The sequence below is a fragment of the Mesoplodon bidens genome (assembly GCF_964165515.1).
Source record: "Mesoplodon bidens genome assembly, chromosome: 7".
In the NCBI taxonomy this organism is placed as follows: domain Eukaryota; kingdom Metazoa; phylum Chordata; class Mammalia; order Artiodactyla; family Ziphiidae; genus Mesoplodon; species Mesoplodon bidens.
This window is the reverse complement of record NC_138164.1, coordinates 8491457-8506863: the sequence shown is the minus strand read 5'-3', so window position 1 is coordinate 8506863 and position 15407 is coordinate 8491457. Positions and strand designations below refer to the sequence as shown.

At 51.7% G+C, this 15407-nt stretch overlaps 1 protein-coding gene across 2 annotated transcripts in view; it reads left to right on the top strand.

Annotated features, from left to right (window-relative positions):
• The window catches only part of PKNOX2 (PBX/knotted 1 homeobox 2), a 257472-nt gene that overhangs the window by 149914 nt on the left and 92151 nt on the right, over nt 1–15407 (top strand). The window contains exon 3 of one of the 2 annotated variants that reach the window (XM_081239902.1): nt 12924–13032. The exons of the other annotated variant lie outside the window; for it this stretch is intronic. The gene's annotated coding sequence lies outside the window, so the exon portion shown is untranslated. The remainder of the gene's footprint in view (nt 1–12923; nt 13033–15407) is intronic. 2 annotated transcript variants of the gene reach the window in all.

Below are 15407 nucleotides of genomic sequence, written 5' to 3'. Positions count from 1 at the left end.
AGAATGGAATTTTCACTTCAAAGAGGTCTCCCGGCCGTTTAGTAGAGAACAGATGGTGAGCATCTATATGTTCAATGGGTCCTCTTCTTCCCTTGCTCTCTGTTTCCTATCTCCCACTTGGGTGAGCTGAAGTCTGTAGCATGTGCTGGAGCTTTATGAAGGGAGACGTATATCTAATTTCTGATCATCCAGCATTCAGCCTCAGTTCAGAACCTGCCAAAATAAACTATCACCCTTGAAGTGGGGCCTCTCCTTTCCTAACTTGCAGAGACTCAGGCAGTTGTGACCACTCTGACCATTGCAAGCCCCCCTGAGAGGTGTCAGGAGGGGAAGCAACCTCCATGAGCTGCACGCACGTCCTCCCCATTTGGCTGATGGCTCCTCTGTCTCGGTTATTCCAGCTGCTGCTCCTACGGAAACTGCTTTTGTTTAGGACAGAGCCCTTCCTTCTTTTACTTCAATGAACATTGATTGATCTTAGCCTATACATAAGGATGCTCTGAGGGTCAAACCCCACACTGCCCTAGCCCTGGAGCATCCTGCCTATTGTGGGAGCCGGGTACGTGAGCAGTCGCCCCATAGGAGGCAGAAGGAACTAAGCACCAAGGGTAGAGCCACCGGATGACCCCGTTTGCCTGGGATGGTCTCAGCTGAAGCCTGTAGTGTCTGTGTAATTATTAATCTCCTCCCCTCTCAAAACTGTTCGGGTTTGGGTGGTACCTTATGTGGTCACCCTAACAATGGGCCGTGGCTGTACAGAAGTGCGTGCCATTCTTTTTTTTTTTTTTTTAAGCATCAGTTTTGTTTTGTTTTTTTTAGTTTTAGTTTTATTTATTTTTGGCTGTGTTGGGTCTTTGTTGCTGCAGGCGGGCTTTCTCTAGTTGCGGCGAGCGGGGGCTACTCTTCATTGCGGTGGCTTCTCTTGTTGTGGAGCACGGGCTCCAGAGCGCAGGCTCAGTAGTTGTGGCGCATGGACTTAGTTGCTCCGCGGCATGTGGGACCTTCCCGGACCAGGGCTCAAACCTGTGTCCCCTACACTGGCAGGCAGATTCTTAACCGCTGCTCCACCAGGGAAGCCCAGTGCGTGCCATTCTTTGCAGGAATTCAGAAGACATCCCGGGGTGAATAACGTTTCACCTGAGCCCTTGAAGGATGAGCCGTATTTCAGCTACTAGAGCAGGGAAATGGAGCATGGCGGTCCTGGAGCACAGAACCAGCGGCAGGCCTAGCGGAGGGTGTGAGGAGTGTCTGTGCAGGAGAGGATGCGCACAGCTTACCTGCAACCTAGACCAGCTCAGCAAACTTTTTATGGAATGTTTTAGACAGTACATATTTCAGGTTTTATGTTGTGTTGCAGCTACTCAGCTCTGCCACTGCTGTGGAAAGCAGCCACAACATAGGCCATAGTGAAGGAAGGGTGGGGCCGTGTGCCAATAAAACTTTATTTACAAAGACAGGCAGCCTTGGGATTTGACTTGGGTATCATTTGCCAGGCCCTGACCTAGAGGTCGTGAAGGAGAGTTATGAGACATAGGTCTGGAATGTTCGGTAGGGGCCATGTAGTGAGAGGTCTCAAATCCCTGACTTATTTATGGTCATCTAAGGTCCTAAGGTTTGGAGGGCAATGGAGAGATGCAGGGAGCAGTGAAGAAAGCAGACTGGCTGGGGCCCGGTGCCTCCCTTTGAGGCAGGTCTGTGGAGCTGGAGTGCTGATGTGCCCGGACACTGGCCGCCTCCTGTAGAACCTTCCCTTTTGTTATGGACATGCGCCCCCACCCCCCACTCCCTATCCTCAGGGGGCTCATACTCTCTTGGGCAGACACTGTGACAAGGTGCTACCCTCTCCTTTCCCAGGGAGCAAAGGCAATTAGAGACCGCCCTCCCCTCCCCTTCCGACTGCGCTGGGCTACTGGTCAGGGTCTCATCCCGGCAGGGCCCAGGGGCTGCCCAGCAGCTCCGCCCCCAGAACTCCCGATGGATGGACTCCGGTGGCTTCTCGGTTTAATTATCACGGCGGACCCTTGGCTGCAGAGCTGGAAGAGGGAGCAGTTAGCCATCTGCCACCACCCATGTGTCCCCCAAGCCCACCTTTCCTGTGACTATCCCTAAAGAACAACTGGAGATCTCCTCCCGTGTTGCAGAAGGTCCAGCTTCCCAGGAGTCCCAGAGAGGAAGGCTGTTTAGGTTCTCCTGCTCTTGTCTTGCTTCAGGGTCCTGCCAGGGAGCACCCTTTCATTTACCTTTTCTCCTTTGCCCTTCTTATCTGACCCTGTATATTTTGTATATTTTCCTTACTATCTTGTTATTGTGTGTCCACTGCTCCCATCTCCACCCAGACCAGAATGTAAACCCATTGAATGCTGAGATTTTTATCTTTTTTGTTAACAATTGTGAACAGTTCCTGGCACATAGCAGACACTCAATAAACATTTGTTGAATGAGTAGATAACAACTGAGTTCCCTTTTCTTTCATCTTTCCCCTCCCAGAGTAGGCCTGGCCTCCTCTTTAATAGCCAGAAGACGTTAAATCTTCTTCCTAAATGAAAGAGCATCTGCCCTTGGCCTCCACCCTATGCCATGCACAAAGGCAGCAGAAGCTTTGAAATCACAGTTACTATTATACTTAACAAGTCCAACCTAGGGAATAGAAACAAATATTTTCCAGAGCAAACTTAAGCGTTTCCAAGGTACGCTGTACATTTTTTCCCCTTTTAATAGGAAGTAATGTCCAAGGGAAGATTTGAATTTCATGTAATCTGAATGAATACTGATTCTTTTTGTGACCTTGGCCAAGACACTTTAAGTCTCAGTTTTGACTATTCCATCTGTAAAATGTGTATGTTGATTCCAGTACCACCACCTTTACAAAGTTACTGTCAAGCTCAAGCAAAATGTTAACGGCTGTGGCTGGACATGCTTTGGGATGTATAACCATTGTGCGTACGTATAGGTGTGCAAAGTCTACTTAGCACCTGGCCAAGGCAGAGCAAGGGGTCTCCTAATGAGACCACAGCAGACATGACCATCCAGTCCTAACCTTCTTACTTTACAGATGGAGAAACTGAGGCCCAGGCGGTACTGTGCCCAGGGTCACACCCTGAGCTCATACAGGAGGGTGACGGACAGAAGCCAGGTGTCTGGCTCCCAGTGCGGTTCCTGGCCTCTCTGAGTTTCTCAGTTGCTGATCCCACAAGAACAGGGACCCTGGGCGCTGCTCTCAGCTTTCAGCCACGGGTCACAATCACCATGGCTGGAGGGGAATTCCTGACCTTCAGGTATCCTTTCGAATCCCAGCCCTTCACAGGCAGCCTAGGGAGGAAGATATTTTAAATAAAATCCCTTTCCCATCCTTGCCATATCTGAGATTCATTTCTGAGAGACATCGGAATGAGAATTTTACAGACGTTTCATTTCCTGGCCTTGTTCTGGTTCCTTTGCTGTCTTCCAGGTGCTGGTTATGACTGAAACCTCGGTGAGGCAGGCGGTGTGAAGCCGGAGTGGGGAACTTGTGCCTGGGGCGCAGGTCATCCGGTTGGCAGCCTCTCCAGATGCAGTGTGATCATATCGGGAGGGAACAGGGCCCTGAGAAGGGCAGGGAGGCACGGAGACATTAATTTCTTCAATGTCATGCTTCCTGTGCGTTCCTTAATGACTGAAATTTACACGTGTGAGGGAACATCGCAATGTCCCCGGAAGACATGAGGGGAAGTCACAGTCAGCAGGCTGTTTTGCAAGTGGGCGTGTACACAGGGCTCTGAACTGACCACACTAGCAATCTTTTGGTGTTTTACGAGGTGTGTGGCCATGGTCATGACCGAGAACTGGAATTTATGCCTTTGCTTGTCTGTAACAGTGTCTCTGGGGTTTTGTGTGTGTGTGTGTGTGTGTGTGTGTGTGTGTGTGTGTTGTCATCACTTCTGTCTTTGTGACCATGTATAGATCAATGTATGTTTCTTTAAAAAAATTGTTTCTCATTTCCCGCATAAATTACTCCATGTAAAAGGCCATCTGGAGCTCAGTTCCTAGCATCCTTTCTCAATAAAGCAATATTATCACAGCCTAGTCCCAAAACTGGTCCCAGGAGAGACTTTTCCTAGATTCTTTGTCAAACAAAATGTCACCGACTCACCAAATGATGAGAAGAAGAATTCTTCGTGTTTATTTCCCAAGTGCGGCAGAGCAGACGCAGCTCAGCCTCTCGTATCGCCTCCCTGGCTGGGAAGCAGGTGGGCAGGTGGGCAGGGGAGCGGAGGAGGCCACCCTTGAACTCTGCCGTTTCACTTCACGCCTTAACCAGCTTTATGACTTTGGGCAAGTCGCTTTTCTAACCTCAGTTCCCCCCCCCCTTTTTTTTTTTTTTTGCGGTACGCGGGCCTCTCACTGTTGTGGTCTCTCCCGTTGCGGAGCACAGGCTCCGGACGCGCACGCTCAGCGGCCATGGCTCACGGGCCCAGCCACTCCGTGGCATGTGGGATCTTCCCGGACCGGGGCACGAACCCGTGTCCCCTGCATCGGCAGGTGGACTCTCAACCACTGCGCCACCAGGGAAGCCCAGTTCCCCCTTTTAAAAGTAGGACTAGGGACTTCCCTGGTGGTCCAGTGGTTGGGACTTCACACTTTCATGGCAGCAGGCTCGGGTTCAATCCCTGGTCGGGGAACTAAGATCCCCAATGCTGCACGGTGTGGCCAAAAAGTATTAAAAACAAAAAAAGAGGAAGAAGAAGAAGGAGTGTAGGACTAATAATACCTCCTTTATAAGGCTGTGGCAAGGATTAATAAAAAGCCAGGCAATAGAATTCTTTGTAAGAGACATTAGCATGTTGTGTGCCATACATTCCACATCTCCTCTGCTGAACGGATACATGTATTTACTCCTTTCTTCAACCGATATTTATTGAACACCTAATATGTACAAAACGCACATTAAGCTCTAAACACAGTTTAGGATGATCTGATCTACTGGGGAAGGCAAAGAGATAATCACAGTTTCGCAGGATAAGTGCTAAGAGAATTGTGCATAGGATGCTCTAAGCTGCTGGAAACATCCTGTGGCCGTGGAGGATGGGGTAGGCCTCAGGGAGACTGATTAGGAGGCTGTTGCTGAGCTGAGGTGTGGCAGAGGAGACGGAAAGGAGGAAAATGTAGCTCACTCTGCCTGGGGGCAAAAAAGAATGATTAGCTTGTATCATGATGCACTGACCTTCTCCTGCTTCTGGATTGGGAAGGCTGTCCTAGAACCCAGGGTCTTGCAGCAGCCCGGTCGGGTGAGGGAGCAGGGGCTTCGAAGCTGGAGGGTCTGACCGCTGGGGAAAGGAATGGCGGGGGACAGCCGGGGAAGGACTGAGCCCAGCTGAGGGGAAGGAGGGGTGGACAGGCAGGGCTTTGCAGAGATGTTCAAAGGGCTTCTGACGGGGCTGATGGCTTCCCCAAGGAAGTTAATCCAGCTGGAAAAGTTAAGCAACTTTAAATTGGGGGCTGGTCTTAGTTGAATTTAAAGGCACACTTGCTTTTCATGACGGATTCCCTGTCACCAGGCTTTAATTTGTGTCCCGTCAAATTCTGCCCAGGTCTCTTGACTGCTCTTGGCCTTCCTGCTCATCTGTTCATTTCTCTCATTTAATAAACACACGTGGAGCCTGATGCTAGGCCAGAGCTGGAAGCATAAAGGTGAGGATCTCCTTGCTCAGGAAGCTCAGAGCTGAATGGGAGGGACACCTATAGGAATACATAATAATAATTTGGTGAGATACAGCCTGAAGTTCATGGCTAAGAACTTCGGACTTTATCTTATAAGACAGCGGTCCCCAACCTTTTTGTCACCAGGGACTGGTTTCGTGGAAGACAATTTTTCCATGGACTGGGGTGCAGGGGGGATGGTTCAGGCAGTAATGGGAGCGATGGGGAGCGACGGAGAGCGATGGGGAGCGACGGGGAGTGAGAGGGAGCGAGGGGGAGCGATGGGGAGCGAGCGGGAGCAAGGGGGAGCGATGGGGGAGCGACGGGGAGCGATGGGGAGCGATGGGGAATGACGGGGAATGACGGGGAGCGATGGGGAGCGATGGGGAAGTGATGAGGAACGACGGGGAGCAATGGGGGAGCGATGGGGGAGTGACGGGGAACGACGGGGAGCAATGGGGGAGCGATGAGGAAGTGATGGGGAGCGAGGGGGAGCGATGGGGGAGCGACGGGGAGCGACGGGGAGCGATGGGGAATGACGGGGAATGACGGGGAGCGATGGGGAGCGATGGGGAAGTGATGAGGAACGACGGGGAGCCATGGGGGAGCGATGGGGGAGTGACGGGGAACGACGGGGAGCGATGGGGGAGCGACGGGGAGCGATGGGGGAGCGACGGGGAGCGATGGGGAGCGATGGGGAATGACGGGGAATGACGGGGAGCGATGGGGAGCGATGGGGAAGTGATGAGGAACGACGGGGAGCAATGGGGGAGCGACGGGGAACGACGGGGAGCAATGGGGGAGCGATGAGGAAGTGATGGGGAGCGAGGGGGAGCGATGGGGGAGCGACGGGGAGCGACAGGGAGCTGCGGATGAAGCTTTGCTTGCTCGCCTGCCGCTCACCTCCTGCTGTGTGGCCCGGTTCCTAACAGGCTGTGGACCGCTATCGGTCCGAGGCCCCGGGGGTTGGGGACCCCTATTATAAGAGATACGTTCCCAGTTATCAGGGGAGCAGAAAGGAGGGAATGACTTGCCTTGTGTGGGGTAGGGCAGTATTGAGAGAAAACTTTACAGAGCTGAATCTTGAAGGATGAGTATGATTTTGCCAAACAAGATCTAAACAAACTATTCTTACTGTCATTGTCTTAACAATGATAGTCACCATTTATTACAGGCTTTGTGTCAGTGCTGAGTCCTTTATTATCCACTGAGCACATCATATGTCTCATGTAATACCACTAAATCCCTATAAACACCCTGTGAGTTGGGTGGTCACACAGCTAGGAAGAGGGGATCTAAGATTTGAATCCAGGGTTGTCTGACTTCAGTTTTTCCCACTGTACTATGTCTTCCACGTTCACTTATTAATATTAGTGTATGAGGCATATGAAATAACCCATGGTTTGGTCAAATCTTTCAATTCAGAGACACACTGAAGTACAGAGAATGGTAATGCCTTTGACAATGAGTAATAATGACTAAATAGGCAAAGCCTAGCTGAACTGGTCAAGCATTGATCCGGTTTAGTATTTTCCAGTAATGGTTGCTCTTCATGTGACAAGACTGATCCTGTCGATGATCTACATGGGCACACTACTAACCTTGGTAAATATGGAGGCATAAGAGAAATTGAAGACACCAGTCTTGTCTTCAAACACTTACGATGCCATTGAGGAGATTTAGACTAACACGGAAGGCAGAAGTTCACAAAGCTGAGTAAGATTCAGGGCCCATCAATCATAGGATGGGGGAGCAAGAGTTTGACTTCATTCCACGGCAGAAGTTCAGAGAAAGGTAGGACTTGAGGGTTGGCTAGGACCTGGGTAGCAGAGAGGAAGCGGGGGCACAAGGCCCACCAGGGGGGCATGATGGCCTGAGCAAGGGCGGCAGAGGACCCAGACATGGCGTGGGCTGGGTTGTGAGACAGGGCAGCCTAGCACGGCTGGAGAAAAGGCTCGGGTTTGAAAGACCAGGGGATTAAGTAAGAGAGTTAGGTTGAGGCTGATTACGAAGGACAAAAAAGGAGGCTAAGAAATTTGGATTTTGTCTCTGTGGGCCTTGGCAAGTCGTTACAGACTTTTGAGCAGGAGAGAAACAGTATAAACAAGCCTGTGAACTATTTTAGCCTCCAAGGAGGCCCTCTCTTTCTAGAGGATTGGAATCTGGTCTCTTTGAGATGGGTCTCATTGCTCTGGTGAAATCTGAGGCTTTTGCTGGGACAATTGAGTTCAATTAGCTGATCAAGAGCAGTCAGAGAACAGGGTCACATTGTCAGGTCCGGCCTCTTGCTTTACAGACAGCAATGACGAAGATTGATGATGATGGCAATGGACCAGAATTCAGAGGTGAAGGGTTTTGTGCAACATCACGGAGCAAACCTGTGGCAGAGCTGGAACCAGCCACCCCAGCAGGGAGGTGGGAAGAGCCTATATCCTTGGGGAAATGCCTGAGGGTCCTGGGAGGCAAACCACACATCCATCGCTGCACTTATGCAAGAATAGGGCCTGGGAGGGTCTCCAGAGTGAGGATGGACTCTTTTAAGGCTCTATGGCCAATGAGGACAAAGACTTTCGTGTTTTTTGCTCCTGGGATGGATACCAGGGTGGGGAAACTCCCCCAAAGTGGACAGGGGGCAGGCCTTTGGTTTGGGCCTCTGGCCAGAGATTCCAGAGGCTCATTCCTCAGTGTTGTCCTATTCATCTGCAAAGTGTAAGTCAGGTTGGCTAAACAGGCAGAGGTGTTCTCTAGGGAAGCCTGCCCACCCGTCAGAGGTCAGAGGGTGCCCCAGTAAAATGACCTTGAGGAGGCAGGGAAGGGCCTGATCAGAGCTAAGGAGCAGAGGTGAGAACACTCCATTTCTTGGGGATCTTGTGGGGACAGAGGGACTTTATCTTCAAGATGAAAGTCCTGCTTCCTCCTTTGTCCCTGAAGCATCTGGGCCATCGGTCACACAGGGCCCATGTCTTCCCATCCATCTCTCTCCCTGTCTCTCTGTCTACCTCCCTGCCTGTCCAGCTGCTTGTTAATTGGGCCCCAGCCCAGCCTCAAGCTTAGGGCAGTGGTGTCACAGGCTGCCTGCCAGCCTCTGTATGGCCACGAAACAGAGGGGGCTGGGTTTTCTCTGGCAAGATCTAAAAAGGCGCACTCAGGACCCTCCTCGGGGCAAGGTGGGCGAGCGTGGGGGAGGGTGGCCGTGACCGTGGGCAGTCTCCTTGTCCCCCAGCCCAGACTGTCTTTCATTCTCCCCAGGGCCTTCTGTCCTGTGAGTTGCCTTTGTTATGCTCAGAGGAATAGCTGGCCGTGACAGAAAGAGATTACAGGCTATATTTCTGCCTTGGAGCTTTCTCCAGGCTGGTGGGAACCAGGCAGTTGTCAGTTCTGGGAAAGGGGAAATGTATGTAGATTGCAGCCCTGAAGCGGTGCCCTGCGCAGGGCACGCTGGCATTGCCGGGACCATCCTTCCTCTCTTGACTGCGTATTTATTGGTCTCTGAGTGGGGGTGGAGGTCGGCTTCTCTCCCCTAAATGGGTGTGATTTCCCTCTGAGGGGCTGCACTCCTCAGTGCCGTCTAAGGGTGAGGGCAGGGGCCAGAGGTACAGCTGGAGCAGAAAGACAGACAGAACAGCAGGCACTGCAGCAGGTCATGGGGACGGAGCTCCGGCCCCCTCAGCTCGAGAAAGGACACAGTTAGAAGGAGGGGCTGCAGGACCCAGCAGGCAGGCAGGGCTGCCTCCTTCCACAGCCCTGACCTGGGCCCTGTCCCCCGCCCCTGGCACCGTGGGCTTTGGCAGAGGAGGGGTTGTAGGGCCAACAGCCAGAAGCAGTGTTGTCACACGTGACAGGGTACAGTTATGTCCCTATCATTAGACCGTGAGCACCTCAAAGGCAGGGAGAGCTTGTGTGTGTGTGTGTGTTTCATCTTTGCATGCCCAGGCCCCAGCACATGGTAGGTTCTTAATACATGGAGTCTAAACTGAAGCAATTTGCATCTGCCCAGAAGAAGGGAGGAGGGAATAGTAAAAAGCTACCCAAGAACAGAGCTGTCATCTGCCAAAATAAGTCTCAGATACCCGGGACACGAGGCTCGGCAGAGGCCCCAGGAGTGGCCCACCCCACAACTGAGGGCACATTACCTCTGCCTCGTCCTTCGGGAAGCCCAGCATTTACGTAGCACTTACACTGCAGCCTCTCCCTTTGGATTGTAAGAAATATAAGAGCAAAGAGAAGTGGGGAGGTTGGAAGAGCGAAATGTCTGGAGTCAGAAGACATGCTGCTCGCTGGCTGTTTTCTTAGGCAAGCCCGGTGCTGGACTTTCCTAAGCCTTGTTATCAACCTCGATAAAATGGGGTCAACTACCTGGCAGGGAAAAAGGCATCTCTCATAAACTGCAGATGCGATGTAAATAGGTGTGACCTTCTGCAAGTACTTTGTTAAAATTCTTTAAAATGAATAGACCTTTGGATTTGGCAACGCCATATCTAGAAACTTATCCTAAAACAATGATCAAGTCTGGAGCAAAGCTCAGCTACAAGAATGGGCATTATTTGTTTATAACAACAAAAACTGGAAATAATCTAAACAACAAATAATAGACATTTATAACTGTAGTACATCCGTAAATGGAATGCCACATAGTCACTAGGATTATAGTGTATATTTCCCTTATATGCAAAGGTATTTATGGTATGTTGCTAAATATAAAAGGCTGCTTCCGGAGCAAACAGAATGATACTGTTTTGAAGAAAGAAGAGTTTTACTCTGCATATTATCTGTGGTTATCTTTGTATAGTAGGATCACAACTAACTTGAAAATTTCTGGGAATTCCCTGGCGGTCCAGTGGTTAGGACTAGGCGCTTTCACTGCCAGGGCCCGGGTTCAATCCCTCATCAGGGAACTAAGATCCAGCAAGCCACACCACGTGGCCAAAAAAAAAAATTTTTTTTCTCCCTCTTCTTTATTTTGTGCAATAAACATATATATTTTTGTAAAAGTAATAAAAATTGTTATATTGAAATATCGCCCTCTAAAGATTGTTTTAAGAGTTAAAGAAGTATGAAAGTACTTTGTAAACTAAAAAATGATGCAGATAGAAGACAGGGACTCTGCCCAAGAGGAGCCTCCAGTTTGGAAAGAGACAAGAGATGTGTAAGGTAACCATAGCATGAGACGGAACGTGGCGAGAGCTTTCACAGGATGACAGACAGGGTGCTACTTGGAAACACAGAGGAGGTAAAATTACATCTGGCTGTAGAGGCAAAAGCCAGAATGTTCAGGTTGAACACTGAAGAATGGTGAGGGTCTTGCCTGGTAGAAATGTAGAATTGTGCCAGTGAGAGCGGTGGGAGGTTATGGGGCAGGTCTGGGGCTGCGTTTGGATGGAGGGAAGAGAGCCTATGGGTAAAGGGTAGAAGCTGTGCCCTGAAGGCAGTTAGGGCAGTGCCAGATCAGACTGAACACCCGTAGGTGCCTGTAAGGAGGGAGTCCCTGAAAATTCTGGAGTAGGAGGTGACATAGCCGTGCACCCATCCCGGGCACTGTCTGGCACGCACGAGGCCCTGGGTGGAAGCAGGGTGAAGCCGGCTGACTGGGAAGCTCAGTCCGGGGGCGGCTAACAAGCTGGAGGGGCTTGGCCGGCGTCGCCAGGGATGACAGCCCTCTCTAGGTGTGTCCCAGGGAGTGGAAAGGCGGAAGACCACCTTCCGCCTGGACTGGACTGGAAAGGGTGGGAGTTGGGGACGTGATGGGGGAGGGAGTGAGGTGGGCTCGGGGAGGGAGGAAGCGGACTCTCCCCCAGGTTTGCTGCCTGGGGCGGGCAGAGAACAGGGAGGCACTCACAGAAGTCACAGGCAAGGCCAGTGGAGAAGGAGCAGGCTGTTGCGGGTGTACCTTGGTGCTCACAGCATCCTCTCCGGTCAATGGCCAGGGTGGCCTGAGCCTCCTGCCGCTTTGAATGTGTCTCATATCCGTCATCTCCTCTTGGAGGAGGAACCTGGGCCCAGGGTGGCGAAGGGGGTTTTGTTTCAACCCAGAGAGATTTTGTTCATGGAAATTCATGAACTGCCCTGCCTGCTCTTGGAGCCCCTCTCAGCTCATCCCATCTCCAGGCTCCCCCACTTCCTCTGCTCTGCGGCCAGGAATTCACACACTCCTCAGGATCCTGGATGTTGTGTCTCTGCCACCTTCGCCTCCCAGCAGTGCAGGTGTGTGCGCCCGGGAAGCGGGAAGGTCTTGTTCAAGCAAATGTCTGAATTTCCATTTCCCAATGCAGCTCCCAGCCTGGCCACTGTTTAGCTCGTCCAGTTGCCATGTAACTAATTACATTCTTTACTGAGGTGCAAGTTGTTTTTACAGGGAGACTAAGATGGTGTTAACTAGGAAGGAATTGTGAATGTTGAAGATGCATTTACCTCTGGGTGTAGGGCTGGGGCTCTGGGCTGGAGGTACTACTCCCTGAGGCAGCCCTGCAAACGCAACTCAGGTATCAGCAGCCCCCCTCCACCCCCATCCCACGACCCCGTCATCCTGGCCCCAAGCACAGCCTCATTGGAGTCAAATTAGCAACTCAATCCAGAAGGAGAAATTGACATGTTTGGGAAGTGTCAGGCCAGGCCTTATACCGGTGCTGACCACCAACCTCACTTCTGGATACCTTGGTCCATTTCAAATATTGAGAAACAAAATTACTCCCCTTTAATTTAAAAGTAAATAGTTAAGTCATGCAGCTGAAGCCCCCTTTAGGCCAAGGCTGTTTTCCACGGCTTTGGGTCCACCACCCTCCTGACTGTTCCTCCCTCCCCGCACCCCATCAGCGTCCGGACTCCCAGCCGAAGCCTCCCCCACCCCTGGGAAAGCATCTGAAACTCATCCACACACCTGAGCACGTGGCAACTGTTGCCCTTTCTCTGAGTTCCCTACACTTTAAAGCAAGAAGCCAGCTGTGGCTTCCCGGGACCCAGGATCACTCAGGGACCTGCCCACCCTTGTGGGAGAGGGAGCTGCCTGTGTGCCTGGTGCCAGGAGACCAGACGGCGACCACAGGGCACTTCCCGCCGAGACAAGGGTTGGGCTCTAACACAGCTCCGGTGGGTCTGAGCAGCCAGTGAGGAGAGGGGCGTGGTAGGAGTTCTGTAGAGCACAAGGAGTATCCTTTACCACCAGCCTGGGAGAAGCGGGGCACAGAGCGCGTCCCCTCGCTCCCTGCGCCTCGAGCCTCCCCTCCTGAGCGCTGCTCTGCCCTTTCTCCCAGGTGCACTGGCTCCAGCCAACAAGGAAGAATTGCTGGCCCAGCTGGAAGTGAGAAGAGGGGAGTGAGTCTCCTGAGGGCCATCCCAGAGGCCACCGGGATCACCCGAACAGTAAGAAACGTTTCTCCGTCCTTTAACACAAAGTTAAACCCTCCAGGCAGATTATCTTTTCTTCCGAAGACCTTGAGAACCAGCCCATAGCATTAGCTGACAGCGCACATACGACCTCAGAAAGCACAGCGCTGTGTTGTTTCTGCTCGGCTGCTGGAGGATGGGGTGAGGGCTATGCCTCGTCCCTGTATACCTCTCTTTTCTTCTATGTATTCCATGAACGATAAACTGTTGTTGCTACATATGGATGGGCTGTTGCTTACGCACATGACGACAACGATGACGATGACGGTAACACTTGTACGACCCTCTGGAGCAAGTGTTATCACCAGGGGGTGTTTGTGAAAAACTCAGTTCCTGGACCTCACACCAGAGATCCTGATTTGTGAGTCCAGGTTTAGACCGAGAATCTGTACCCCAAGTGTTTTTCATGAACACGGAGGAAACTGTATCCCAAGTGTGTGTGATGAACTATGAGAAATAGTTCCTTAGAGTGTATAAAGCATTTTGAATAGAGAATCTCACTTAATCCTCTTATCAGATAGGGTTTTTTAAATCCCCTTAAGTAACGTCATGATCTCACAGACCTAAGTATCAGTACAGGCAGGGATTTAGAAATCCAGTTATCCAAAACAAGCCTTTTTTCTCTTCAGTATACCATGATAAGGGCTGGGTCTGTTATGGTGAGATGGGGCCCCAGCTCCAAAGGACCCTACCCGGGATTTTATAAGTTTCCCTGATGTCTTAGGGCCACCATGACCTTCTAGTTCCCCGGTCTTCGTTTGGGGGGGGCAGTAATCATTGCCAAATTCCTCACAAAAGCTGGTTTCTCTCAAGAGAAGGAGACGGACAGAGGCAGGTAGTTAGGAAAGCCATGGACATTGAAGAGGACCGCCTGTCTGACAGTGGCAGATCTGGCCAGACATGACCATCTGCTTCCTGTGCCCTCTGGCTGTTTGGGGAGCTCTGTTTTAGGTGTGTTACTGGGTGGGGAGCACGCTGGGACTCCTAGAGGTGAAAGCCAGAGAAGAGGGCATATCCCAGGGGTCAGGGCTTCCCCCCAAGTGTGGGTGGAGTGATGCCCACTTGGGGGACATTCTTTTCAACGATCTTCAGAGCCTGTGCACACAGTGACGTGGAAAGGAATTCACTGCAGACAGTGGCTGTGGTGAGGGCTTGGCGGAGATGGGGCGGATGGTAAAAGAGAAAAAGGAGGTTAAGGGTTAGAGACTCCTGGTGAACCAGCGTGGACGGGTGTTGTTGCCCAAGTCCAGTTATTTCTCTGGGCCTGGCAAGAGCTTCCTCCTGCCGAAGTACCTATTCCAGAGGTAGTTCAATAGTCAGAGTCCTGTTTCTCTCCAGGCTGATGCTGAGGATGCTGGAGTCTAGATGCCTGGGAGAATGGAGGTTCCCCCGGCCCTCCCTACGTGGAGGAGAATACGTAGAATCTGGGGAAGGATGGACGTGGGTTGACGGACTGCTAAGTCCTGCTGTGGGTTGTGTCTTTCCATAGAATGGAAGATTTCTATGGATGAGATGGAGGCAAACTCAAACATCACCCTGATCTTCCCCCTCACTCCCCAACACACACACACACACACACACACACACACACACACAGAGAGAGAGAGAGAGAGAGAGAGAGAGAGAGAGAGACCACTGAGCCATCTTGCCAAGGGAGTGCCAGTCTGGTCTGTTCCGGGGACTCAGTACAGTTGACACTGTTGCTTGGGTGGGTACAATCGACAAGGACAATTTTTGCAGCTAAGCTGGAAGTGTGGCAATCAGGGAGCTGCCAGCTGTCTCACTTAAATTCTTAGCTCTCTCGCTCTCTTTTTTTAAAATCATTTTGCTTACATAATCCACCCCCTTTTTATTTTCTAATTCTCTCCTTGCAAAGCTGGCACCAGAGGGGAAAGGCTGGGGTGGAGTGGGTAGCAATTACACATCAGTTTGGGGAGCATTTACATTTTGCAATTACAATTTAAAAATAAGCCTCGTTAATGATCTCCACATGTCAACGACAACCCCGAACTGACATACATACTCTCCTGGGCCTGCCTGCCTCCCCCCTGAAGTCAGAGGCTCAATGGGGGTGGAGGTGCCTAGGGAGATGGGACAGCATCTGAGGGGGGGCGAGAGCGATGAGGGTGCCCTTGGGGTTGGTGGAGGGCAGGGACAGAGCTGAGCGCCAGAGACCAAGGATCCAGGCTTCCGGCTTCTCTCCTCCCCCCGCGCTCGTGCTCGTGGTCCGTCCCAGCCCATCTCCATCCCCGCCCAACACAACAGCCTCCGTGTCCTCGGAGGCGACTCAGAGGCGACCTCAGGGCTCAGAGCTGGGAGAAGTCGAGCCCCAATCCTGTTCCCCTCCGAGG